The sequence below is a fragment of the Hyperoodon ampullatus genome (genome assembly GCF_949752795.1).
Source record: "Hyperoodon ampullatus genome assembly, contig: scaffold_303, whole genome shotgun sequence".
Classification (NCBI taxonomy): domain Eukaryota; kingdom Metazoa; phylum Chordata; class Mammalia; order Artiodactyla; family Ziphiidae; genus Hyperoodon; species Hyperoodon ampullatus.
Window position 1 is genome coordinate 61,207 of NW_027640454.1, and position 25,669 is coordinate 86,875.

The window sequence follows — 25,669 nt, forward strand, 5'->3', positions numbered from 1 at the left end:
CCAAGCTGACCCGGGCGTTCCCGGTGGTCCATGGGGCCCCGGAGGTGTCCTGCGGGGACATCAGCTCAGGGTGGGCATCACCTGCAGTCCACTCGGGTCTGTGAGGGGGGTGGGGGGCAGGTTGTGGTGGCCACGAGACCAGAGGCCGGGAGTGCAGGCGAGGGTGCTCGTGAGCTCGGAGGCTGGCGAGGTCAGCGGGCGGAGGAACAGGCCTGGCACAGGCTGAGCAGCACAAGGGGATGGACGTGGTCCTACAGGTCTGGGGCAGCCCTGGACGCAGCCCGTCATGAGCACTAGGCGCCCTGGCCGATCATGTTTCTGTAGTCGGGGACGATCGTCTGCTTCAGCTCCCCCACCGATGAGAAGATCCACTTCACCTGAGGGGCGGCGGGGGTGAGTGCAGGCTGGAGACCACCCGGGCCGCCCCCCAGGGCCTGACGCCCAGTCCCTGGGCCGATGGACAATGAGGGGTTCCAGAGGGGACAGGAGGCCATGATGGGGACAGTGAGGGAGAGTGTGGGACAGTGAGGGAAGGTGAGGGACAGTCATGGAAGGTGAGGGGTCAGTGAGGGGACAGTGAGGGGACTTGAGGGACAGTGAGGGACCAGGGGCCAGGTGGAGACACAGTGGGGACCGCGAGGGCACAGCGGGGCCAACCCGCCCACCTTGAAGAGGGTCACGGTGGCGCTGTAGCACACGCTGAGCAGGAAGAGGGTGATGAAGATGGAGATGGTCGTCCACAGGCCGTCCAGCTCCCCGTCCTGGGCGTCAGCACAGGCCTCCTCCTCTAGGAGCAGTTCTGCACAGGGAGGGCGGGGTCAGTGCTGCGTCTGCCCCCGGGGGGCGGGGGGGCTCATCGGGGCCTCGCAGCGCGGCTCCCATTGTGGCGCGGAGGTGGTGGGATGCCCCGGGTGGGCCGGGCAAGAGGCACCTGAGGACAGTCGCTGGGCACCAGCCCCAGCCCCCCATTCCTAGAGCCTGGGCCCCCGTCTCGGCCTGCCCAGTGTGGCCTGCTCCCTCTCCTGTGCTGTGTGCTGAGCTGGGGCCCTTCCGGGGAGGGTGCCCGGACCCCCTGGCAGGACAGTGGCTCAGGCCCTGGGCTCCTCTCCCGCTGGGGGCCAGACCCGGAGGGCGGGAGGGTCAGCAGAGCACGTGGGCCCTGCCCCTGTTGGGCTCTGTCCCGTGGGCGTTGGAGGGTGGGGACCAGGCTGGGGTCTACGGTGAGGGCTCATGAGACCCAGCTCTGGGGTCGGGTGTGGGTCTGTGTGGCTGCCCTGTGGGAGGGCCCGTGTGCAAGGCCCGCGTGTGTGCACGTGCGTGGGTGTTGTGGTGGGTGCACTGCACACGTGTACGTGGGCAGGTGAGTGCATGTGGATGAAGGCGGTGGTGTGCCGGCTGGTGTGACTCAGTGGGGGGTCTGTTTTCAATGGCTCTGGGCTCGGTGTCCACAGGTGCGTGTGGAGAGTCCCCCCCGGGCACTCAGGGCCGCTTGCCTCTGCCCCTTTTGGGCACAGGGATGAGTGTCCCCACGAGTGCCCAGGCATGGCCCCCGGCAGGGACAAGCAGGGCAGAGCCACCTGGCCTGAGGAGGGGCCCTGATATCTCATGCCCGACGGAGCAGCACGGCCGTCCCCCCACCCTGGGCCGCATGTGGCCCCCGTGGGGGCACAGAGCCGGCACGCGGACTCTGGAGCCAGGGATAGGAACATGGGGACGAGGACGGCCAGTGTCCCACAGCTTGGGCTGCAACAGGGGCGGGAAGAAGTGGGCACTCATTCTCCTGAGGGTCTCTGGTGGGCTTCTCCCGTTCCGGGCACACACTCGAGCCCCAGCAGCTGCTGGGTGGAGGGCGGCCGGAGCAACTGTCGCCTCCAGGAGAGGCCCTCCCCGGCCTCGGGCAGCCCCCAAGTGGCCTGCGCAGACCCGCACACTCTGGGTCCGGCCCTGAGTGGGGTCAGCTCTCCCGCATTGCTGCTGACACCTGTGACCCAGAGCCGGGTCCACCCCTGCCCCTCGCAGGCCCGACGTGCCCCGGGGCTCTGCTCGGAAAGAACCATGACAGCATTGCGGGGCCCAGGGCGGCGCTGGGTGCTTTATTTCACGGCGCCCGGGAGGAATGTACACAGGGCTGGGGCTCAGGCGGCCTCACTGGGCCCTGAGAGCCCAAGGGGAGGGAGGGCTCGCTGGGGCAACAATGCCGTGTGGCTCATTTACCCGAAGACTTGGAGATGGACTTCTGCGTGTTGTGATTGTGTAGAGCCTCGTGCAAAACTACACACGTGTAGCTGTCTCCCTGCTGCCAGCTCTTCTTGTCCACCCTGAGCTTGCTGTACAGGAAGAAGGACCCGTCGGCGTCCAGCTGGGGTGGGGTCGTGCCGTATTTGCCCTCTGACTCTGGCTGCCCGTTTCTCTGCCACTCCACGTCGATGTTGCCCGGGTAGAAGGCGGTGACCATGCAGGTTAAGCTGACCGAGCTCTTGGCCAGCTCTTCCTGCGGTGGGGCCAGTACGTACACCTGTGGCTCCTGGGGCTGCCCTGTGGGGAGAGGTATGGCTGTTAGCACGATGGTCACTGCTCTTGGCCCCAGGGACCCTCCTGCGCCCGTCCACCTGACCCACCTTTGGCCTTGGAGATGCTCCTCACGATGGGGGCCGGGAGGCCTTTGTTGTTGACCTTGCACTTGAACTCCTTTCCCTTCAGCCAGTCCTGGTGCTGGATGGGCAGGGCGCTGACCACACGGTAGGTGCTGTTGAACTGCTCCTCCCTTACCTTCGTCTTGGCCGTGTGCACCTCTACATCGTCCACGTACCACGAGAACTGGATATCGGGGTCCTCCTTGCTCACGTCCACCACCATGCAGGAGACTTCCGGTGTTCGGGTTATTGTGAGGGTGTCCTTGGGTTTCGGGGGGAAGATGAAGACGGACGGTCCTCCTGGGAACTGAGGGGCTGGTCGGGGAGACACAGTGGGGGGTCAGGCCCTGGGTGGACTTCCTCTTGGGCACCCATCCACCCCCCCACACACCCCAGTGACACGCCTGGGCAAGGTCCACCTCCGAGGGGCAGAGGCTGAGGCTGGCTCACTTACGTGGGCATTTGGGACACCTGGAACAGGGGTTTGGCCCGTTGATTTCTGCAGAGAACAGACTGGAGGTTACCGGGGCTGGGGATGGCCCGGGGCTGGGCTTAGGGCAGGGCCAGGTTTTGGCTGGTGAGACCTGTGCCCGCCTCTGTGGGCCCAGGGGCTGGGGGAGGCGTCCAGCCTGTGCCCACACTGGACCTGGTGGAAACGCCCAGAGGACCCCCTCCCTGAGCCTGGGAGGCCTTCAGGTGAGGGAGAGAGACAGGCCTCCCATGACACCCTGGGCGGGATTCACCATCCCTGGTGTGCGGTCTGTTCAGGTGGGAAGGCTGACCCCAGGTCTGTCCCGTAGTGGACACCCTCCCTGCGCCCGTCCTCTCACCGATGCGCTTGTCCACCTTGGTGCTGCTGGCCGGGTGGGCTACGTTGCAGGTGAATGTCTTGCCGGACGAGGTGCTGGCCAGCACGGTCACAGTGCTGCTGAGAGAGTACAGCCCCGAGGACCCTCGGACGGATGGGAAGGTGTGCACACCGCTGGATTGGGTGCCCGAGTTCCAGGTCACAGTCACTGGCTCAGGGAAGTAGCTCGACACCAGGCAGCCCACGACCACTGTGGAACTAGGTGTGTCCCCACAGCTGGGAGGCAGAGGGTAGACTGCTGGGGCCGTGGTGGAGGCTGTGAGAGAGGAGGCCGTGTGACTGCCAGGGCCTCACCCCTGCGATGGTCCGGGCAGGGCATCAGATGTCCAGGCCGGGGGCACCGTTGTGCCCAGAGACTATGTGATTCCAGAGTTTCTGAAGGCCAGCGGCCTGGCATGGTCTCTGCCACTGTGGTTCTCTGCCTTCGCAGCTGTGGGTCCTGGACTCAGCAGCCCAGTCAGGGCTGGTTGACCACCTGGATTAAAGTCCCGTGGGCCCCAGTCCTCCTGTGGGTCCCTGGCCTGATCAGGCCCTCGGTCTTAGCCCTGACCAGTGGCTACTGCTCCGAGCCCACTGCCCTGCTCTGTTCCTGTCCCCTTGTCCTGGCCTGCTCTTTGCCACCCAGGGCCTCTGTGTTCTGGATCACTCTGCCCATTGGCATCCCTGGGACCCTTGCACTGCCCTCGTCATTTTCTCCTGCACGGTGCTAGCACCCCAAGCACCATTCCCCAGCTGGACCTGTCCCCTCTGATCCTGGTCTGATTAACCCAGACCTGCAGCCCCTTTAGAGCTCTGAAAGGGCCCCTCGTTTCCCCTCAGCCAGGTCCACTGCCCTGTCAACCCCTCTTCACTTTGGCACGTCGTAACCTCGTGTCCCAAGCCCCGACAGGCGCCTGGAATACTGGGGACCCTGGGCCCATGAATTGCAGCCCATCAGGTCCCCTCAGTGATGCCCGTGCCCCTTCAGCCTCAGAGACCTTCCCTCCCATGGTCGTCTCTCCACCCGGCCTTGCCGTCCGCCTGGCCCCTCCCACCAGACCAAAGCACCTTTAGCTCAGCCCGTCGTCCCCTGACCCCGGGGTTCGTGGGCAGCCCCTGCCCTCCCAGCCCCCTGCTGCCCGCACATCTCCGCCTGCTCCCCTGAGCTCCCGCTGTGCCCGGCCTTACCAGCCCCCTGAGCTCCAGCAGAAAGGCTGCTCTGCTTTCTCTGTGCACTCAGGTTCCCCTCCTCTAGATGTTTCCTCACCTGCCTCCAGCCCCTCATCCTGGCCCCTCAGCTTAGCCCGGGCTTCCTGTCCATCGAGTGTCTAGCCTCTGCCCATCTGAGCTCCGGTTCACCATCTCAGGCCTGAGTCCTCCCTGCCCTTGTGCCACTTCTACTCGGCCCTGGGGCCTCAGCACACCCCAGGGGGACCCCCAGCCCGATGTCCTGTAGGACACCCTGCTCCGCCCCCACTGCCAGCTGCCCTGCGTCCTGCCCTCCCAGCCCCCTTGGCTCAGGTCTCTGGCCTCAGCTCACAGATGCTGTGTCCTCATGTGACCTGCTCACCTGGCGTCGGACTGACCACTGTCGCTGGAGTGCTGGGCCCACAGCACCAAATGGCCCTTGCACCCTATGACACTTGCCGACTCAACTGCTCACCACAGTACCTGGTCTGCTGAGTTCCTGGACAGGTCCCTGTCCTCCCAGCCCCAGGCTCACCTATACTAGCTCTACCTGCTCACCCATAGCTCCCAGGGAGCCCCCTGCCCTCCCAGCCCCAGGCTCACCTGCACGAGCTCTACTTGCTCACCCATAGCTCCCAGGCCGCCCCCTGCCCTCCCAGCCCCAGGCTCACCTGCACGAGCTCTACCTGCTCACCCAAAGTTCCCAGGCAGCCCCCTGCCCTCCCAGCCCCAGGCTCACCTATACTAGCTGTACCTGCTCACCCATAGCTCCCAGGCCACCCCCTGCCCTCCCAGCCCCAGGCTCACCTGCACGAGCTCTACCTGCTCACCCAAAGCTCCCAGGCAGCTCCCTGCCCTCCCAGCCCCAGGCTCACCTATACTAGCTCTACCTGCTCACCCATAGCTCCCAGGCCGCCCCCTGCCCTCCCAGGCCCAGGCTCAGTTGCACGAGCTCTACCTGCTCACCCAAAGCTCCCAGGCAGCCCCCTGCCCTCCCAGCCCCAGGCTCACCTGCACGAGCTCTACCTGCTCACCCAAAGCTCCCAGGCCGCCCCGTGCCCTCCCAGCCCCAGGCTCACCTACACTAGCTCTACCTGCTCACCCAAAGCTCCCAGGGAGCCCCCTGCCCTCCCAGCCCCAGGCTCACCTACACGAGCTCTACCTGCTCCCCCAAAGCTCCCAGGCAGCCCCTGCCCTCCCAGCCCCAGGCTCACCTACACTAGCTCTACCTGCTCACCCAAAGCTCCCAGGCCGCCCCCTGCCCTCCCAGCTGCAGGCTCACCTGCACGAGCTCTACCTGCTCACCCAAAGCTCCCAGGCAGCTCCCTGCCCTCCCAGCCCCAGGCTCACCTATACTAGCTCTACCTGCTCACCCATAGCTCCCAGGCCGCCCCCTGCCCTCCCAGCCCCAGGCTCAGTTGCACGAGCTCTACCTGCTCCCCCAAAGCTCCCAGGCCGCCCCCTGCCCTCCCAGCCCCAGGCTCACCTGCACGAGCTCTACCTGCTCACCCAAAGCTCCCAGGCCGCCCCGTGCCCTCCCAGCCCCAGGCTCACCTACACTAGCTCTACCTGCTCACCCAAAGCTCCCAGGGAGCCCCCTGCCCTCCCAGCCCCAGGCTCACCTACACGAGCTCTACCTGCTCACCCAAAGCTCCCAGGCCGCCCCCTGCCCTCCCAGCTGCAGGCTCACCTGCACGAGCTCTACCTGCTCACCCAAAGCTCCCAGGCAGCCCCCTGCCCTCCCAGCCCCAGGCTCACCTACACTAGCTCTACCTGCTCACCCAAAGCTCCCAGGCAGCCCCCTGCCCTCCCAGCCCCAGGCTCACCTGCACGAGCTCTACCTGCTCACCCAAAGCTCCCAGGCCGCCCCCTGCCTTCCCAGCCCCAGGCTCACCTACACTAGCTCTACCTGCTCCCCCAAAGCTCCGAGGCAGCCCCCTGCCCTCCCAGCCCCAGGCTCACCTACACTAGCTCTACCTGCTCACCCAAAGCTCCCAGGCAGCCCCCTGCCCTCCCAGCCCCAGGCTCACCTACACTAGCTCTACCTGCTCACCCAAAGCTCCCAGGCCACCCCCTGCCCTCCCAGCCCCAGGCTCACCTGCACGAGCTCTACCTGCTCACCCAAAGCTCCCAGGCCGCCCCCTGCCTTCCCAGCCCCAGGCTCACCTACACTAGCTCTACCTGCTCCCCCAAAGCTCCCAGGCCGCCCCCTGCCCTCCCAGCCCCAGGCTCACCTACACTAGCTCTACCTGCTCACCCAAAGCTCCCAGGCAGCCCCCTGCCCTCCCAGCCCCAGGCTCACCTGCACGAGCTCTACCTGCTCACCCAAAGCTCCCAGGCAGCCCCCTGCCCTCCCAGCCCCCTGCTCACTTGCTGCCTCCCTGCCACTTGTCCCTGGAGCTCTGGCCAGCAGCACCCATGCCCTCTGGCCCACCCCCGGGCCCTCACCCTAGTGCAGCTCCACACCTGCCTCCTTTCTTTCCCGGGGCTGAGCTCTCTTCCCTGGAGTCGCTAGGTGCCCACCCTGTCTCCGGCCCACTCTCCCCTGGCAGAGACCCTGTCCCACCGTGGACCCCTCCCAGAGGAGCTCCTGGCCTTCCGAGCTTCACCCTCCTCTCTCTCCCACCACCCGCGGGATCCTCCTTGGTGTCTTCTCCCTCCAGTTGCCGGGTCACCTGCTCTCTTCCTCCCCGCTCCCTGCCCCCAGCCCCTGCTCCCGGCCCTCAGGCCCTGGCTCCGCTCACCCCTCGTGTAGCCTGTGCAGCTGTGTGCTCAGCCTCTGTGCGGCCAGCTCTGCACACACAGGAGCCCAGGCCAGCCCTGCCTGCTGTGCTCCCGGTGCTCCCGCTGCCCTGGGCCCCGGCGCCAGCCCTGAGCCCACTGCCACCCCGGCCTCCACTGCCCTGAGATCCAAGCCGGCCCCACTGTCCTGGGCAGGACCCTCAGCCGCCCCCCACCCCCAACACGGAGGGCCTTTCCTTCCCCTGTGACGAGCCAGCGTCCTCCCTCTGTCCTTGCTCAGACCCACCTGTCCATCCTGGCCTCGTCCTCAGCCCCAGCCCCTGTGCCCGCAGCACATCCTGCTGAGCGAAGCCCTGAGGCTCCCATCCCCAAGCCTATCATGTTCCTTGAAGGCCCAGCAGCCCCGCCGAGCTCTGCCGCCCCTGGGTTTGGTGTGGACATGCCCCTGCCCGGCTCCCTAGTCCCTGCCCTGGGCCAGCACTGTGACCCCTGGGCAGCCCGCCTTCCCCGTGCCCGCTTGGCTGCTGCAGCCGCTCTGTGGGGTCCCCGAGGCCAGTCTTCCCTCCGTGGCTCCCACTCCACTCCCTTGTCCTGATCCTCTCAGACCCCACTCACCAAGTGCTGGGGTGGTGGACTCGCTCCCCTGCAGCCCAGGGCTCCACGCCCCCTCCCTGCTCTGGCCACAGGAGCATGTGGCTCTTCAGGGCTGTGCTCTGTGTCTGCAGCCCTGCTTCCTAGGACTGGTAACCAGTTCCTGGATGTGTGAACTCCTTGACCACAACCCTGCAAATATGAAGAAGTGGATTGAAACCGTGTGGCACGACCTGCTTCCTGAAGTTCCCTTTTCTTTTGGGTGGTTTCTGTCTCAGAGGGCCTGGGGGAGTCCAGATGCAGCCGGGGTGTCTCTTTTGGGTGTGTGTGTTGTGGTGAGCGGTGCCCTTGGACCCAGGGGACAGAGTGAGCACTCCAACTGTCACAGCTTTCCACCTTCTGCAGAGATTGTGCCTGGTTTGCCCACCGCAGCCCGGGTACCGGGCCCCTCGCCTGAGCCCTCTGGATGTCCTTACCATGGTGGGCACCTCTCCTGACCCTGGACAGTGTGTGGTTGGGCGCAGCCTGCAGCCCAGCCCCTGCCTCGTCCTGCCTACCTGCCTTGGTGGCCTCCCCTCCAGACCTCTGTTTTCCGACTCTTCCCTCCTCCTGTCCCTGGCTCCATCCATGGCCCAGATATCTGACCAAAGGCCAGTGTAACGTGCACGTTCAGAGGGCAGTTGTTACCCCGGCCACAGCTGTCCCCCGGGGGACAGAGTTCACGATGGTCACTGGGACCCGAAAATGGCCATCTAGGTGAGAGAGAGCGTGCAGCCTCTCCACTGCTGTGTGTGGGCCGAGACTGGTCGTCCCATATTTGGGGGACACTGACCCTCAGTTTCTCGTTTGAGTGCTGCAGCGGACCCTACACCCTGTGTGTGCCCCCTGGGCCATCCCGTAACTTCAGCATTAGGTCTGGGATTGGGGACCCGAGAGACATCGTAGCCCCCAACCCAGAAGTGCCATGGGTGGAGATCTTGTTCTCGGAGAGACAGCAGTGAGCGGTCCTGAAGTGGGATCTTAGTTCCCTGCCCAGGAATTGAACCCGGGTGTCCTGGATGAAAACCAGGAATCCTAGCTGCTAGACCACCAGGGGCTGGAGGCTAGGAGCAACGTTGCCCTGGCTCTTGCCCTGTTTGAAAACAAGAATGTGTCAAGGAGGCAAAAACTGTAAAAAGCAGGTATAAAGTTTATTATTAGAAGCACAGCACAACATGTGGGATAGAGAAGTAGCTTATTTAAGACAGGAGCAAGGCAGAGATACTCACCTGGAGAGAGAGGGTGTGGGCGTCCTCCCTGATGAGGCGCAGTAAAGGGATGGTCAGGTGGTTTGCACAGGGCAGTTCTCCTGGATCTTTGTCTCCCTCTGGCGCATTTCCTCGCCTCTTTTCCCACCTCTGACCTGTCCTAGGGCCCTCCCGACAAGTGTGTGTCTTTTTGACAAGAAAGATTCCAACGCAAAGGCTGACGGGAAGTTTGACCACACGTCATGGGGGGGCAGCCCCTCCCTTTTCGACCCCCGAGGAGGCTTCCTGCGCATGTGCAGTCGGGGAGCTTTCCCTGACCTCAGGAACAATAGACGTGGTCGTCTCATCTCTACTCCAGCAGGGCTCAGCTCCTGCCACTGACTTTGTCCTGGGAGTGTCAGGGAAAACAGAGCTCCAGTTCACTCTGCTTGGCAAACTCCAGCTGCTCAGCCCAGGGGCCCATCTATCTCTTACCCCAAATCTCCTCCGAGAGACGTGAACCCCGTGATATTTTATTGGGAAGATGAAGGGTGAACGTCTGTCTTCTGCAGCGTCTTCAGGCTGGCATGGGGCTCACAGATCCTACCTAGTTGGGGGTCATGGAGCTCTTGCTCCGTTTTATTAAGGGGCCCCAGGGTGACTTCTGTTGTTATTTTGACAGGATCTATTCTGAGGAATGACTGGAATCTTTGCATTATTGTCATCTTGTCTAGAAGACTGCTGTGTTCTAGAGAGAACAAACTAAACAAGTTGGTTAAAAGAAGGCAGGGGTCAAAGATCGGTAAAAGAATTATTGTAACCAGGGGCCCAAGTAGGAGTAAGAACCAGGTTATGTTTCATAACTTTTTTTTTTTTTTTTTTTGCGGTACGCGGGCCTCTCACTGCTTTGGCCTCTCCCGTTGCGGAGCACAGGCTCTGGACGCGCAGGCTCAGCGGCCATGGCTCACGGGCCCAGCCGCTCCGCGGCATGTGGGATCTTCCCAGACCAGGGCATGAACCCCTGTCCCCTGCATCATCAGGCAGACTCTCAACCACTGCGCCACCAGGGAAGCCCCTTGTAACATTTTTTGATGGTGGTCCAGGTAGTGTCAGCACTTGGGTTACCCTGTCCAAAGGAATGGAGCATTTGGCACGGTTACATACATTTTTTTAAAAGTTTTTTTTTTTCTGATGTGGACTATTTTTAAAGTCTGTATTGAATTTCTTACAATATCGCTTCTGTTTTGATTTTTTGGCCACAACATCTTTTTTATTAGCCCATTGTGATTGATGTAGGTGTAACAGACCCAGTTAGAAGTAGTTGGACAATGTGAATGTTAATAGACAAAATCCATCTCATTTCTTTTCAGGAGAATAAGTCTGAAAACCAGTCTGGACCTGGCATTTCGAAGAGACTTGTAGCCACTTATCTGGTTTTATCTAAGTAGGTTTTAACGCTTAATGTGGTATTAACACATAAATAACAGGAGCTATTTGTCATCATACATGTTTTTTCATCTTGTTACCATCTGATCTAAAGCAATTTCATTGTCTAAAATGTAATAGGTACAAGAGGAGACCTTGCAAACGTAAGGTTGCAGTTACTAGCTGCCAGCTGGTGTTGTCTTGAGACTAGCTGAGGGCCTCACATCTGACACAGCTCATAAAGCTTAAGTTCTCAGCAATACAAGGACTGGCTGAAATCATACCCATAGTGTCACCTAGTATTACCTTGGATGTCTGAACCACAGTTCTTCTATCTTGACTTTTAATTGTAGTTTTTTCCTTAATAGCCCAAACTGTTGTCACCATTAATGATTTTAGTGTTTTTCTAGTATGATAAGATGCAAGAATTTTGGCCCTTAAAAATCTACCTGAGAATATGTATCTGAAGGCCTGTTCTGTCAGTTTTCCCCAGAGCACAGAGTGCCTCTTTCCTGAACTCCACCTTGAACTCCATTCAGGGGATGTTGAAGGTTAGCAGCCGTAGTGGCTCATGATTTAATCCTGGTAGAGGTAGGCAACAGGTGCTAGTTTCCAGTTGGCAGGGTCCCTTCATGGTCATGAATTTGACCAAGGTTTGGGGGGCATTTCATGCCCATTTCGTCTCACAGTGCTAGAAATGCTCATTCCTAGTTCTGGCAAAGATTTCTTTGACAGGCCACTCAATGTGCTGTTACTGAAGTAGGCCTTATTAACAGTGGCCAAAAGTCTCTGGACCACCTGTCTTCCTAGTCTCTTATGGTCCAGGAAACTCTTCCCTCTTGTTGTTTCTTCCCATACCAAGAGTTACACTATTACAATCATTGATCTCATATGGGACTATATATTATCATTTTATCAGAGGCTCAGTCATACATTTGGTACTGTAAGAAAGAATGATTTTGTAAAACAGGCAATAAAAAATAAAATAGCTAGCAGTATTAGTAAGGTCATAAGTAAGAATGTATTAGTAAGGTCATAAGTAAGAATGTAAGTCAAGAACTTCCATTAGGTGCAGCCCAGTATATCCCCAGGTTGTCTGACTTAGTCTGTTTTTTCTAGTATTACTAGGCTGGTTCCTTTAAACTTAAATGACCATAGCCTGGTGTTAATCTCCTGTTTGTAGATAGTGGAGATCTTTATCCAAAGACTGATTACGAAGTTAAGCTTCAGGAACAAACTTAGAGTGTCCTTTTAATAACTTAATTAAATCTTGTAGCAATATAACATAACAGCAAGGGACCATCTGGGAAGTGGGTTTTAGTAAACACCTTAGTTAACAAATCTAGAATTTAATATTTAGTGAAACATAATCTTCTTTTTTTTCTCCCTAAAGTACCCTCATCTCCATTAAACACAGCCAAATCAAGACTAATTTTTTAAAATCTTTATTGGAGTATAATTGCTTTACAATGGTGTGTTAGTTTCTGCTTTATAACAAAGTGAATCAGTTATACATAGACATATGTTCCCATATCTCTTCCCTCTTGCGTCTCCCTCCCTCCCACCCTCCCTATCCCACCCCTCTAGGTGGTCACAAAGTACCGAGCTGATCTCCCTGTGCTATGTGGCTGCTTCCCACTAGCTATCTATTTTATGTTTGGTAGTGTATATATTTCCAAGCCACTCTCTCACTTTGTCACAGCTTACCCTTCCCCCTCCCCATATCCTCAAGTCCATTCTCTAGTAGGTCTGTGTCTTTATTCCTGTCTTACCCCTAGGTTCTTCATGACATTTTTTCCCCCTTAAATTCCATATATATGTGTTAGCATACTGTATTTGTCTTTCTCTTTCTGACTTATTTCACTCTGTATGACAGACTCTAGGTCTATCCACCTCATTACAAATAGCTCAATTTCGTTTCTTTTTATGGCTGAGTAATATTCCATTGTATATATGTGCCACATCTTCTTTATCCATTCATCCGATGATGGACACTTAGGTTGTTTCCATCTCTGGGCTATTGTAAATAGAGCTGCAATGAACATTTTGGTACATGACTCTTTTTGAATTATGGTTTTTGCAGGGTATATGCCCAGTAGTGGGATTGCTGGGTCATATGGTAGTTCTATTTGTAGTTTTTTAAGGAATCTCCATACTGTTCTCCATAGTGGCTGTACCAATTCACATTCCCACCAACAGTGCAAGAGTGTTCCCTTTTCTCCACACCCTCTCCAGCATTTCTTGTTTCTAGATTTTTTAATGATGGCCATTCTGACTGGTGTGAGATGATATCTCATTGTGGTTTTGATTTGCATTTCTCTAATGATTAATGATGTTGAGCATTCTTTCATGTGTTTGTTTGCAGTCTGTATATCTTCTTTGGAGAAATGCCTATTTAGGTCTTCTGCCCATTTTTGGATTGGGTTGTTTCTTTTTTGTTATTGAGCTGCATGAGCTGCTTATAAATTTTGGAGATTAATCCCTTGTCAGTTGCTTCATTTGCAAATATTTTCTACCATTCTGAGGGTTGTCTTTTGGTTAGATCACTCCCTAACACCATACACAAAAATAAGCTCAAAATGGATTAAAGACCTAAATGTAAGGCCAGAAACTATCAAACTCTTAGAGGAAAACATAGGCAGAACACTCTATGACATAAATCACAACAAGATCCTTTTTGACTAATTTGTTTGTAAAATAAGTCTGGCCCATTGACCACATAGGCTCCTCCATACTGACTCTGGTGTAATTCCTCAGGAGTCTCAGACTAAATTCACAAAAGGCCTCTCAAGGCCAAGAAAGCCATGCCAAAGTCCTGCCATCACATTTTGCCTGGTGGATTTCTCTCTTCTAGAGGTCCCCCAAATATTTGGAGATTCCTGTACGTGTCAGGAGACAGTCTTTTGTATTTACCTGATAAGGCTGCTCATAACCAAGTGTCTCCAATTTCTGGAGGGACAAGGCAGAGAGAAAAGAAAAATGTTTTCATTTGATCCACAGGTGTAAATCACCTAATTGTCGTAAACCATAAGTAGCTTGAAGAGAAGGGCTTCTCTATATCTGAAAAACAAAGATTAGAAGCCAGTAATATGTCAGACAAAAATCATAAAAATCATAATCATATTTAGCAGTTCGTTGGATCCCATGTAATTGGTTTTGGTTTTGTTTGAGTACAGTTTTTCCATTAGTTTTATTGACCTTGCCTGATGGTAGAGGGTGATAGTGACGGTGATAATTTTAAGAAATTTGTAAGGTTTTTGGTTAAGGCTTATATGATTTGTCCAGTGAAGTGGTTGCCTTGATCACTGGAGATTATAGAAAGTGTACCCCCAGTGGAAAACACATTTTCTAACCATTTCCTTTTTCATTGTGAGGGCATCAGCCTTGCAGCCAGGGAAGGCTTTAAGCCATCAAATAAAAAATGAGGCTTGCCAGGGAGCCGGGAAAAGCCACACAGCCATCTTGGATTTCCCGTAGCCCTGACTACTTAACTTACAGTTATTGTTGACCCATTTCAATTTCTCTGATTGTGGCGTAGACCACTGCCATGCTACAAGGACGTCAGGATGGCACGTCTGACAATGAGGGGTTAATCTTTTTGTAGAAGTGGAATGAATTTTATCTGCATGTGCCATAATCTTTACAGGTTCTGTTGTTATTACCTTTTATTTGACAGTTTCTCCTGTAATTTAATCTGTCAAATAATCCCAGTTAGTTTAATATATATTTTTTGAGATGCTCCAGGGGCCTTCTGAAGCACCTCAAAGTTAGCTGGAGGTCAGAAGAAGTTTAATTAGAATTTGACTCTTAGGAATTTTTTAAAAAATATCAAAAAGTTTTAAAACACTTAGTCAAATAGAATCGTAGGTCATTGTGAAATAATACTTATTTATTCAACCAAAGTGACAAAAGATTTTAAAAGCAAATATAAGTCACTTAAAGGCAAATAAATTCATATAATCTGTTACCAAAAGCAGCTTTCCAAGGAAACTTTGTTCTCTTAACAGAGAGAGAAAACCAAATTCCAGTCTTCATATCTTCTATCACTGACAACATATATTCTACTTGCTTCACACACTGAAATATTTCCCTTATCCTTTTTAAAAAATATTTATTTATTTATTTATTTGGTTGTGTGGGGTCTTAGTTGCAGCAGGCAGCCTCCTTAGTTGTGGCATTTGAACTCTTAGTTGTGACATGCATGTGGGATCTAGCTCCCTGACCAGGGATCGAACCCAGGCCCCCTGCATTGGGAGTGCGGAGTCTCATCCACCGTGCCATCAGGGAAGTCCCTCCCTTATCCTTTTAGTAGCTTTAATGATGTATTATAATTTTTAACCCTTAAAAACCTTAATCTCTAGTGAAAACCAAGAAGAAAGCAATTGTGAACTGTTTGTCATGTTGGCATTTTCTGATTAACAACCTTAAGAACATATTCCATAACCTCTAAAAACATGCACTTTCACAAAGCACAATTTCTTTTCTCAGTGTGGTACAAGGCATGTGTCTAATAAAGCCAAACATCTTTAGTTTCCCTCTTGTAAGAAGACAAAAGGTAAATTTAGATTTGTTCAGCAATCAATATTCCAGTATTTTATCTTAAAAATGATTTAGACCTTTAATGAGTTCTTCTCATTTGACCTGATTTAGCAAAGCTCTAAAGTTTCAAGTTGCCAAAAATCTGGAAAAACTAAAATATAATTATTTCCAAAGTGTACAAACGTTGTAAGAGATTCAACACTGAATATTTCCCAGATCATGTGAACCTGAAATTTATTTAGCTTAGTATCTCTTTTGCTTGATTTGTAAGTGCTTACTTTTAAAAAGCCAAGTAAATAGAGCTTATTGACAAATTAACCTCAGCAATATTATCCAAAGACAAAGACACATACTGAGGCATAAATATATCCAGACAGATATCTCATAGTTTCCACTTGAGGTTTAAATGCCTCTTTGTCTCTCTCTCTCTCTCTTTTTTTTCTTGGCTTGAAGTTCTACTAATTAATCCAAGGCCGAAGTCTCAGGCAAAATGGGCTATGTCTGTATTTCAAGGACAGCATAAGAGTTAATTTCAAGTTTTCCCCTAGGCATATTTTTGTTCTCTCAGGGTCAGAATTCTGAAAAAAAGTGTTTTAATGAGCTAGCTTTCTCTAACTGCACATGCAAAAAGAACCAGTTTTGTAATTTCAAAAGAGTTTTACCTTAACCAACTTTCTCCGGAGTCTAAAGAATATTGTGGGCATCCAGTGTCAAAAAAAATCGTCTTTCTTTTTCTGTAGTCATAGTTTCATAGCTAAAATATAGACCAAATATTGCTCAAATTGGCCCTAATAACAGGGGCAGGCTGGCTGATACACTGTCCCATCAGGGGTTGTCCCTCTGGGGAGGTGGGGATCTTAGTTGGACCAGAAGAAACTGGAGGGAATTTGCATGAGTGGGAGAAGCTTGGTTTCCCCCATGAGAGCTGGGTGCGGGGTGGTGGTGGTTAAAAGAGGATCGTTTAGAATGTCAGGAGAGTGGTTTTTTTTTGATTCCTCAGGCTTTTGATTAGAGGAGCCACATAGAGCAGGGCTTTGATAAATGGCCATAAAGGCCTGAACATAGGGAAGCTCAGTGCATTTTGCCATCCTGTGGCAAAAAGATCTAACTGTAAGAAACACATTTTAGGCCATTTTCCCAACCCCCAACTTATATAAAGGCCAGGCAGTGTTACAGCAAAACCTAAGCTTCCCCTTTCTCAGCCCATCTGGCTTAGAAAGGGGATCCTCCCATGTTGAATAACCTGCAACCAAGAGCAGTGCTCCTAGAGATGAGGGCCAGCATCCTGGAAACATGAGTACGAGGCGCCTGAAGGACGCTCAGAGGGCCTGGGTTTCCTGCTCTCGTGCTAATGGGATGTGGGGTGCCCTCTACTCCCCCACTGATTTCTTTTCTTTTCTTGTTTTTTAAAAAAAAGATCTTTACTGGAGTATAATTACTTCACAATACTGTGTTAGTTTCTGTCGCCCAACAAAGCGAATCAGCCATATGCATACACATGTCCCCATATCCCCTCCCTCTTGAGCCTCCCTCCCACCCTCCCTATCCCACCCCTCTAGGTCATCACAAAGCACCGAGCCGATCTCCGTGTGCTATGCGGCTGCTTCCCACCAGCCGACGATTTTACATTCGGTAGTGTGTATATGTCGATGCTACTCTCACTTCGCCCCAGCTTCCCCCTCCCACCCCATGTCCTCAAGTCCATTCTCTACGTCTGCCTCTTTATTCCTGCCCTGAAACTAGGTCCATCAGTACCACTTTTTTTTTTTTTTTAAGATTCTCTATATATGTGTTAGCATACGGTATTTGTTTTTCTCTTTCTGACTTACTTCACTCTGTAGGACAGACTCTAGGTCCATCCACCTCACTACAAATAACTCAATTTCATTTTTTTTATGGTTGAGTAATATTCCATTGTATATATGTGCCACATCTTCTTTATCCATTCAGCTGTCGATGGACATTTAGGTTGCTTCCATGTCCTGGCTATTGTAAATAGTGCTGCAATGAACATTGTGGTACAGGACTCTTTTGAATTATGGTTTTCTCAGGGTATATGCTCAGTACTGGGATTGCTGGGTCATATGGTAGTTCAATTTTTAGTTTTTTAAGGAACCTCCATACTGTTTTCCATAGTGGTTGTATCAATTTACATTCCCACCAACAGTGCAGGAGGGTTGCCTTTTCACCACACCCTTTCCAGCATTTATTGTTTCTAGATTTTTTTGATAATGGCCATTCTGATCGGCATCTGGTGACGCCTCACTGTAGTTTTGATTTGCATTTCTCGAATAATTAGTGATGTTGAGCATCTTTTCATGTGCCTCTTGGCCATCTGTATGTCTTCCTTGGTGAAACGTCTATTTAGGTCTTCTGCCCATTTTTTAACTGGATTGTTTGTTTTTTTGATATTGAGCTCCATGAGCTGTTTGCATATTTTGGAGATTAATCCTTTGTTGTTTCATTTGCAAATAATTTTTCCCATTCTGAGTGTTGTCTTTTTGTCTTGTTTGTGGTTTCCTTTGCTGTGCAAAAGCATTTAAGCTTCATTAGGTCCCATGTGTTTATTTTTGTTTTTATTTCCATTACTCTAGGAGGTGGGTCAAAAAAAATCTTGCTGTGATATATGTCAAAGAGTGTTTTTCCTATGTTTTCCTCTAAGAGTTTTATAGTGTCCGGTCTTACATTTAGGTCTTTAATCCATTTTGAGTTTATTTTTGTGTATGGTGTTAGGGAGTGTTCTAATTTCATTTTTTTACATATAACTGTCCAGTTTTCCCCACACCACTTATTGAAGAGGCTGTCTTTTCTCCACTGTATATTCTTGCCTCCTTTGTCGTAAATTAGGTGCCCATATGTGTGTGGGTTTATCTCTGGGCATTTTGTCCTGTGCCATTGATCTATATTTCTGTTTTTGTGTCACTACCATACTTGTCTTGATTACTGTAGCTTTGTGGTATAGTTTGAAGTTGGGGAGCCTGATTCCTCCAACTCCGGTTTTCCTTCTCAAGATTGCTTTGGCTATTCAGGGTCTTTTGTGTTTCCATACAAACTGTAAAATTTTTTCTTCTAATTCTGTGAAGAATGCCATTGGTAGTTTGATAGGGATTGCATTGAATCTGTAGATTGCTTTGAGTAGTAGAGTCATTTTCACAATGTTGATTGTTCCAGTCCAAGAACGTGGTATATTTCTCCATCTGTTTATGTCATCTTTGATTTCTTTCATCAGTGTTTTATAGTTTTCTAAGTAAAAGTCTTTCGCCTTCTTAGGCAGGCTTGTTCCTAGGTATTTTATTCTTTTTGTTGCAATGGTAAATGGGAATGTTTCCTTAATTTCTCTTTCTGACTTTTCATTGTTGGTGTATAGGAATGCCAGAGATTTCTGTGCATTAATTTTTTATCCTGCAACCTTATCAAATTCATTGATGAGTTCTAGTAGTTTTCTGGTGGCATCTTTAGGATTTTCTATGTATAGTATCATATCATCTGCAAATAGTGACAGTTTTACTTCTTTTTTTTCCAATTTGTATTCTTTTTATTTCTTTTTCTTCTCTGATTGCTGTGGCTAGGACTTCCAAAACTATGTTGGATAAGAGTGGCAAGAGTGGACATCCTTGTCTTGTTCCTGATCTTAGAGGAAATGCTTTCAGGTTTTCACCATTGAGATTGATGTTTGCTGTGTGTTTGTCATATATGACCTTTATTATGTTGAGGTAGGTTCCCTCTATGCACATTTTCTGGAGAGTTTTTTTCATAAATGGGTGTTGAATTTTGTCAAAAGCTTTTTGTGCATCTAATGAAATGATCATATGGTTTTTATTCCTTAATTTGTTAATATGGTGTATCACATTGATTGATTTGCATATATTGAAGAATCCTTGCATCCCTGCGGTAAATCCCACTTGATCATGTTGTATGACCCTTTTAATGTGCTATCAGATTCTGATTGCTAGTATTTTGTTGATGATTTTTGCATCTATGTTCATCAGTGATATTGGTCTATAATTTTCGGGTTTTTGTGATATCTTTTTCTGGTTTTAGTATGAGGATGGTGGTGGCTTCATAGAATGAATTTGGGAGTGTTTCTCCCTCTGCAATTTTTTGGAAGAGTTTGAGAAGGATGGCTGTTAGCTCTTCTCTAAATGTTGATAGAATTCGCCTGTGAAGCTATCTGGTCCTGGACTTTTTTTTTGTTGGAAGATTTTTGTTGTTGTTGTTGTTGGAAGATTTTTAATTACAGTTTCAATTTCATTACTTGTGATAGGTCTGTTTATATTTTCTAATTCTTCCTGGTTCAGTCCTGGAAAATTGTAACTTTCCAAGAATTTGTCCATTTCTTCAAGGTGGTCCATTTTATTGGCGTATAGTTGTTTGTAGTAGTCTCTTATAATCCTTTGTATTTCTGCTGTGTCAGTTGTGATTTCTCCTTTTTCATTTCTAATTTTATTGATTTGCGTCCTCTCCCTCTTTTTCTTGATGAGTCTGGCTAAGGGTTTATCAATTTTGTTTATCTTCTCAAAGAACCAGCTTTTAGTTTTATTGATCTTTGCTATTGTCTTCTTCATTTATGCTCTGATCTTTATGATTTCTTTCCTTCTACTGACTTTGGATTTTCTTTGTTCTTCTTTCTCTAGTTGTTTTAAGTGTAGGGTTAGATTGTTTATTTGAGATTTTTCTTGTTTCTTGAGGTGAGATTGTATTGCTATAAACTTCCCTCTTAGAAATGCTTTTGCTGTGTCCCATAGGTTTTGGGTCGTCTTCTTTTTATTGTCATTTGTTTCTATGTATTTTAAAAATTTCTTGTTTGATTTCTTCAGCGATCTCTTGGTTATTTAGTAGTGTACTGTTTAGCTTCCATGTATTTGTGTTTCTTTACAGTTTTTTTCCTGTAATTGATTTCCTATCTCATTGTGTTGTGGTCAGAAAAGATGCTTGATACGATTTCAATTTTCTTAAATGTTCTGAGTCTTGATTTGTGATACAAGATGGGATCTATCCTGGAGAATGTTCCATGTGCACTTGAGAAGAAAGTGTATTCTGCCAGTTTTGGGTGGAATGGTCTATAAATATAAGTCAGATCGATCTGGTCTATTGTGTCAGTTAAAGCTTGTGTTTCCTTATTTATTTTCTGTTTGGATGATCTGTCCATTGGTGTAAGTGGGGTGTTAAAGTCCCCTACTATTATTGTGTTACTGTCGATTTCTCCTTTCATGGTTGCTAGTATTTGCTTTATGTATTGAGGTGCTCCTATGTTGGGTGCATAAACACTTAATAATTGTTATATCTTCTTCTTGTATAGATGCCTTGATCATTATGTTGTGTCCCTCCTTATCTCTTTTAATAGTCTTTATTTTAAAGTCTATTTTATCTGATATGAGTATGCTGCTCCAGCTTTCTTTTGATTTGCATTTGCATGGAATTTTTTTTCCATCCCTTCACTTTCAGTCTGTGTGTGTCCCTAGGTCTGAAGTGGGTCTCTTGTAGACAGCATATATAAGGGTCTTGTTTTTGTATCCATTCAGCCAGTCTGTGTCTTTTGGTTGGGGCATTTAATCCATTTACATTCAAGGTTATTACCGATATGTATGTTCCTATTCCCATTTTCTTAATTGTTTTGGGTTTGTTTTTGTGCATCTTTTTCTTCTCTTGTGTTTCCCACTTAGAGAAGTTTCTTTAGCATTTGTTGTAAAGCTGGTTGGTGGTGCTGAATTCTCTTAACTTTTGCTTGTCTGAAAAGCTTTTGACTTCTCCATTGAATCTGAATGAGATCCTTGCGGGGTAGAGTAATCTTGGTTGTAGGTTTTTCTCTTTCATCACTTTAAGTATATCCTGCTACTCCTATCTGGCCTGCAGAGTTTCCACTGAAAAATCAGTTGATAGCCTTATGGGGATTCCTTTGTATGTTATTTTTTGTTTTTCCCGTGCTGATTTTAATATTTTTTCATTGAATTTAATTTTTGTTAGTTTGCTTAATATGTGTCTTGTTGTGTTTTTCCTAGGGTTTATCCTGTATGGGACTCTCTATGCTTCCTGGACTTGGGTGACTATTTCCTTTCCCAAGTTAGGGAAGTTTTCAACTATAATCTCTTCAAATATTTTCTCAGACCCTTTCTTTTTCTCTTCTTCTTCTGGGACCCCTATAATTTGAATGTTGGTTTGTTTAGTGTTGTCCCAGAGGTCTCTGAGATTGTCTTCAATTGTTTTCATTCTTTTTTTTTTTTTATTTTGCTCCTTGGCAGTTATTTCCACCATTTTGTCTTCCAGCTCACTATTGGTTCTTCTGCCTCAGTTATTCTGTTATTGACTCCTTCTAGTGTATTTTTTATTTCAGTTATTATGTTGTTCATCTCTGTTTGTTTGTTCTTTAGTTCTTCTAGATCTTTGTTAAATATTTCTTGTATTTTCTCAATGTGTGTCTCCATTCTATTTCTGAGATTCTGGATCATCTTTATTATCATTACTCTGATTTCTTTTTCAGGTAGATTGTCTATTTCTTCTTCATTTATTTGGTCTTGTAGGTTTTTACCTTGCTCCTTCATCTGTGACATATCCTTTTGCCATCTCATTTTTTTTTTTTTTAGTGAGTGGAATTGTGTTCCTCTCTTACTGGTTGTTTGGCCTGAGGCTTCCAACACTGGAGTTTGTAGGCTATTGGGTAGAGCTTGGTCTTGGTGCTGAGGTGAGGAACTCCGTTGCGACCTCACTCTGATGAATATTTCCTGGTGTCTGAGGTTCTCTGTTAGTCCAGTGGTTCTGACACGGAGCTCCCACTGCAGGAGCTTTGGCCTGACCTCAGGCTTGTGTACCAAGATCCTGCAAGCCACCTGGGGCAGCAAAAAATAAAACAACAACAACAACAACAAAAACCAATAACAAAGTAAAAAATAAAATTAGGCTAGGAAACTAACAGATATGTTGGGAAGAATATAAAAATAAAAATATAGATGAATCAACAACTGGAAGGTACAACAGTACCACAATAGTAAAAAAGAGGAGGAGGGAAAAAAAAGAGGGTGGGGGAGACCTTGGCTGTGGAGGGCTGGGCCTAAGCAAGGGTGAGGTTTGGGCAGTGGGCGGGGCCAATGCTCAGGACCCACAGGGCTGGAAAAGGCCCTGGGGGCTGTGGGAGGTGGGGCTTAGGCTCAAGGAACAGAAGGGGCCCCGGTGTGCCCCCCACCCCTGGTCTCAGAGGGCAGGGACCTCAGCTGGGAGCCCAGTAGGCTTCCTGGGTTCGAATGTGTGGGGCAAACGCCCTCCTCTCCTCTCCCGCTCCTCTGGTCTGGGGTCTGGGAGGGCCCCTCCCACCTGCCTCTCCTGATCCCCTGGCCTCCCTCCTATGCCCCCAGGACCCAGGCGGACTGGATGGGGTGTTGGAGTGGGGGGAAGCAGCTTGAGAGCTCAGCAGGCTCCCCGGCCGCGTGGGCCAGGTGATCGCCCTCCACTCCTCTCCTGCTCTTCCTCTTCCCGGAGAGCCCCTCCCACCTGCGTCTCCTGATTTCCCTGGCCTCAGGGGCACCAGTCCTTTCTGGCCTCCACTTCTCCTCCTTCCTCGGTCCCCCTATGTCCTACTGGTTCACTCTGGGGCTCCTCCCATCTCCTTGGGGGTCACTGTCCCCCACCAGCCGCTGGCAGGCGTCCTGGTTGTGGGGAGATGCTAACTCTGCATCTTGCTCCACCTCCATCTTGACTCCACTCCCTCCCCCACTGATTTCTAACAAGATGTCTCTGGTCATCCTTGGTACCTTGCACAAGGTGTCCTCCTTTATTACCTGGAGAGGACATTTGGACCAGTGTAGAGCACTTGCCATGATGTTTCTGGTGGTGGGGGGTGGGGATCTGTTGTCTATCCTTGAGACTGAGCGCTGTGGCCTGCTTGAATGTGGCCAGCCTAATAGGCTGGGCATTGCGGTGTATGGGCTTCCAAGGCCTGGAGTGAAAGGGGAGCTCCTGGAGGAACTGCAGTTGGCCACTCTGGAAAGTGCCATGGGGGTCAGGACTTGAGGATTTTATCTGACACTGACAACAGTGGGCTTGCCTGCAGCCAGGGTGCAGTTAGTCCTTCCTGAAGAGGGTGTTAAAGTATTAGGTAAAAAAGAAAGCTTGCTGTGCAAGTAAGGTGGGAAAGAAAATCAGAGAAGCGTGGGAGAGACAGTGAAAGTCAGGAGTCCCCAGCCAGCAGTTTGGACGAGACCCGCAGTTTACCTTGAACTTCCGTGTTTTGGCACCAAATGATCTCGGAGAGATAGCAAGGAGCAGTCCTGAGGCAGGATCTTAGTTCCCTGCCCAGGAATTGTACCTGGGTATCCTGGATGAAAACCAGGATCCTAGCTGCCAGTCCAGCAGGGCTAGAGGCTAGAAATAAAGTTGCCCTGGTTCTTGCACCATCTGAAAGCAAGAGTGTTTCAAGGAGGAAAAACTATGAAAAGAGGTACAAAGTTTATTATCAGAGACACAGCACTACATGAGGGAGAGCTCATAGAGAAGTAGTTTATTTATTTAAGACAGAAGCAAGGCAGAAATACACACCTGGAGAGAAAGGGTGTGGGCATCCTCCCTCATGAGGAGGAGAGCCGTAAAAAGTGATTAAAATCACTTATATAGGACAGTCCTTCCAGGTCTTTGTTCACCTCTGGCCAATTATCTTGCTTATTTTCCCACATTTGACCAGTCCTAGGACCCTCTCTGATAAGCATGTGCATCTTTTTGCTGAGATGGATTTCAGCCTAAAGGCTAAAACAGGAAGTCTGACAACATCAGAGGGAGTGAACATTGTAGGAGAAGCCATTAGATGTGGAACAGGATCGGTGTCACCCTCTGGACAGTCAGTCACTGGCTCTGTAAGCTGCACTCACAACTCCCTGGTGTTGCCCACAAAGCACATGGATCTATGTAAGCTCTGCTTAACTCTGCATTAATGAAGAGTCTGGAAAAAACCTGCCCACGACCTGGCTCAATCCTGACTTGACCCGACCTGTTGCAACTGAGTCTCCTGGGCCCACCCCTGCTCACTTCTCTATTTGGCACTTCCTTCTGTCATGGCTGAGGACGCCCACACCCTTTCTCTCCAGGTGCTGGTGTGGCCACCATGTGCCCGGATCTCATGCCCACTGTCCCGGGATCATGATGGTTGCTGCTTGCAGGGCAGAGACACGGTGCCCATTCCACCTTTGAAGTTCTGCTCCCAGAAGGACTTTTTACTTATTGCTGGGCAAGTCCAGGTTGAATCCAGAAAACATAAGCCCCTGGAGGCCTTTCAGGTGGGAATTGATGTCACCCAGGAAACCAAACGTGTATAAAATTGTAACAAGAGCAGGCGAAGTGCTATCAGGTGAGATGGTCACTGAGGCTCAGGGGACCCAGGGAAGCTCATGATCTTCTGCCCCAAGAGGTTGCTCAGACTTTGGATGGGAACACTCACTCAGAGCTTCAAAGAAATATCCCTCAACATGATAAAGGCCACATATGACAAACCCACAGCTAACATCATTCTCAATAGTGAAAAGCTGAAAGCATTTCCTCTAAGATCAGGAACAAGACATGGATGTACACTCTTACCACTTTTATTCAACATAGTTTTGGAAGTCCTAGCCACAGCAATCAGAGAAGAAAAAGAAATAAAAGGAATCCAAATTGGAAAAGAAGAAGTAAAACTGTCACTATTTGCAGATGACATGATACTATACATAGAAAATCCTCAAGACAGTACCAGAAAGCTACTAGAGCTCATCAATGAATTCGGTAATGTTGCTGGATACAAAATTAATACACAGAAATCTGTTGCATTTCTATACACTAACAATGAAAGATAGAAAGAGAAATTAAAGAAACACTCCCATTTATGACCACATCAAAAAGAATAAAAAACCTAGGAATAAACCTACCTAAGGAGACAAAAGACCTGTACTCCGAAAACTATAAGACACTGATGAAAGAAATCAAAGATGACACAAACAGATGGAGAGATATACCATGTTCTTGGATTGGAAGAATCAACATTGTGAAAATGACTGTTCTACCCAAGGTAATCTACAGATTCAATGCAATCCAGATCAAATTACCAATGGCATCTTTCACAGAACTAGAACCAAAAATTTTAAAAATTGTATGGAGACAGAAAAGACCCTGAATAGCCAAAGCAATCTTAAGAAAGAAAAATGTAGCTGGAGCAATCGGGATCCCTGACTTCAGACTATACTGCAAAGCTACAGTCATCAAAACAGTATGGTACTGGCACAAAACCAGAAATATAGATCAATGGAACAGGATAGACAGCCCAGAAATAAACCCACACACCTATGGTCAATTAATCTATGACAAAGGAGGCAAGAATATACAATGAAGAAAAGATAGTCTCTTCAATAAGTGGTGCTGGGAAAACTGGACAGCTACATGTAAAAAAATGAAATTAGAAAATTCTCTAACACCATGGACAATAATAAACTCAAAATGGATTAAAGACGTAAATGTGAAACTGGATA

The 25,669-nt window shown here is 49.6% G+C and overlaps 1 gene segment (V, D, J or C); it reads right to left on the bottom strand.

The window, feature by feature from the left end:
• Positions 1-293: 293 nt before the first annotated feature.
• Positions 294-25,669, bottom strand: part of LOC307070130 (immunoglobulin heavy constant gamma 4-like) — a 31,735-nt gene continuing 6,359 nt past the window's right edge. Inside the window, exons 3-8 of the C gene segment in view lie at positions 3,464-3,757; positions 3,088-3,132; positions 2,619-2,948; positions 2,215-2,535; positions 666-799; positions 294-377 (exon numbers count right to left, since the gene is read on the bottom strand).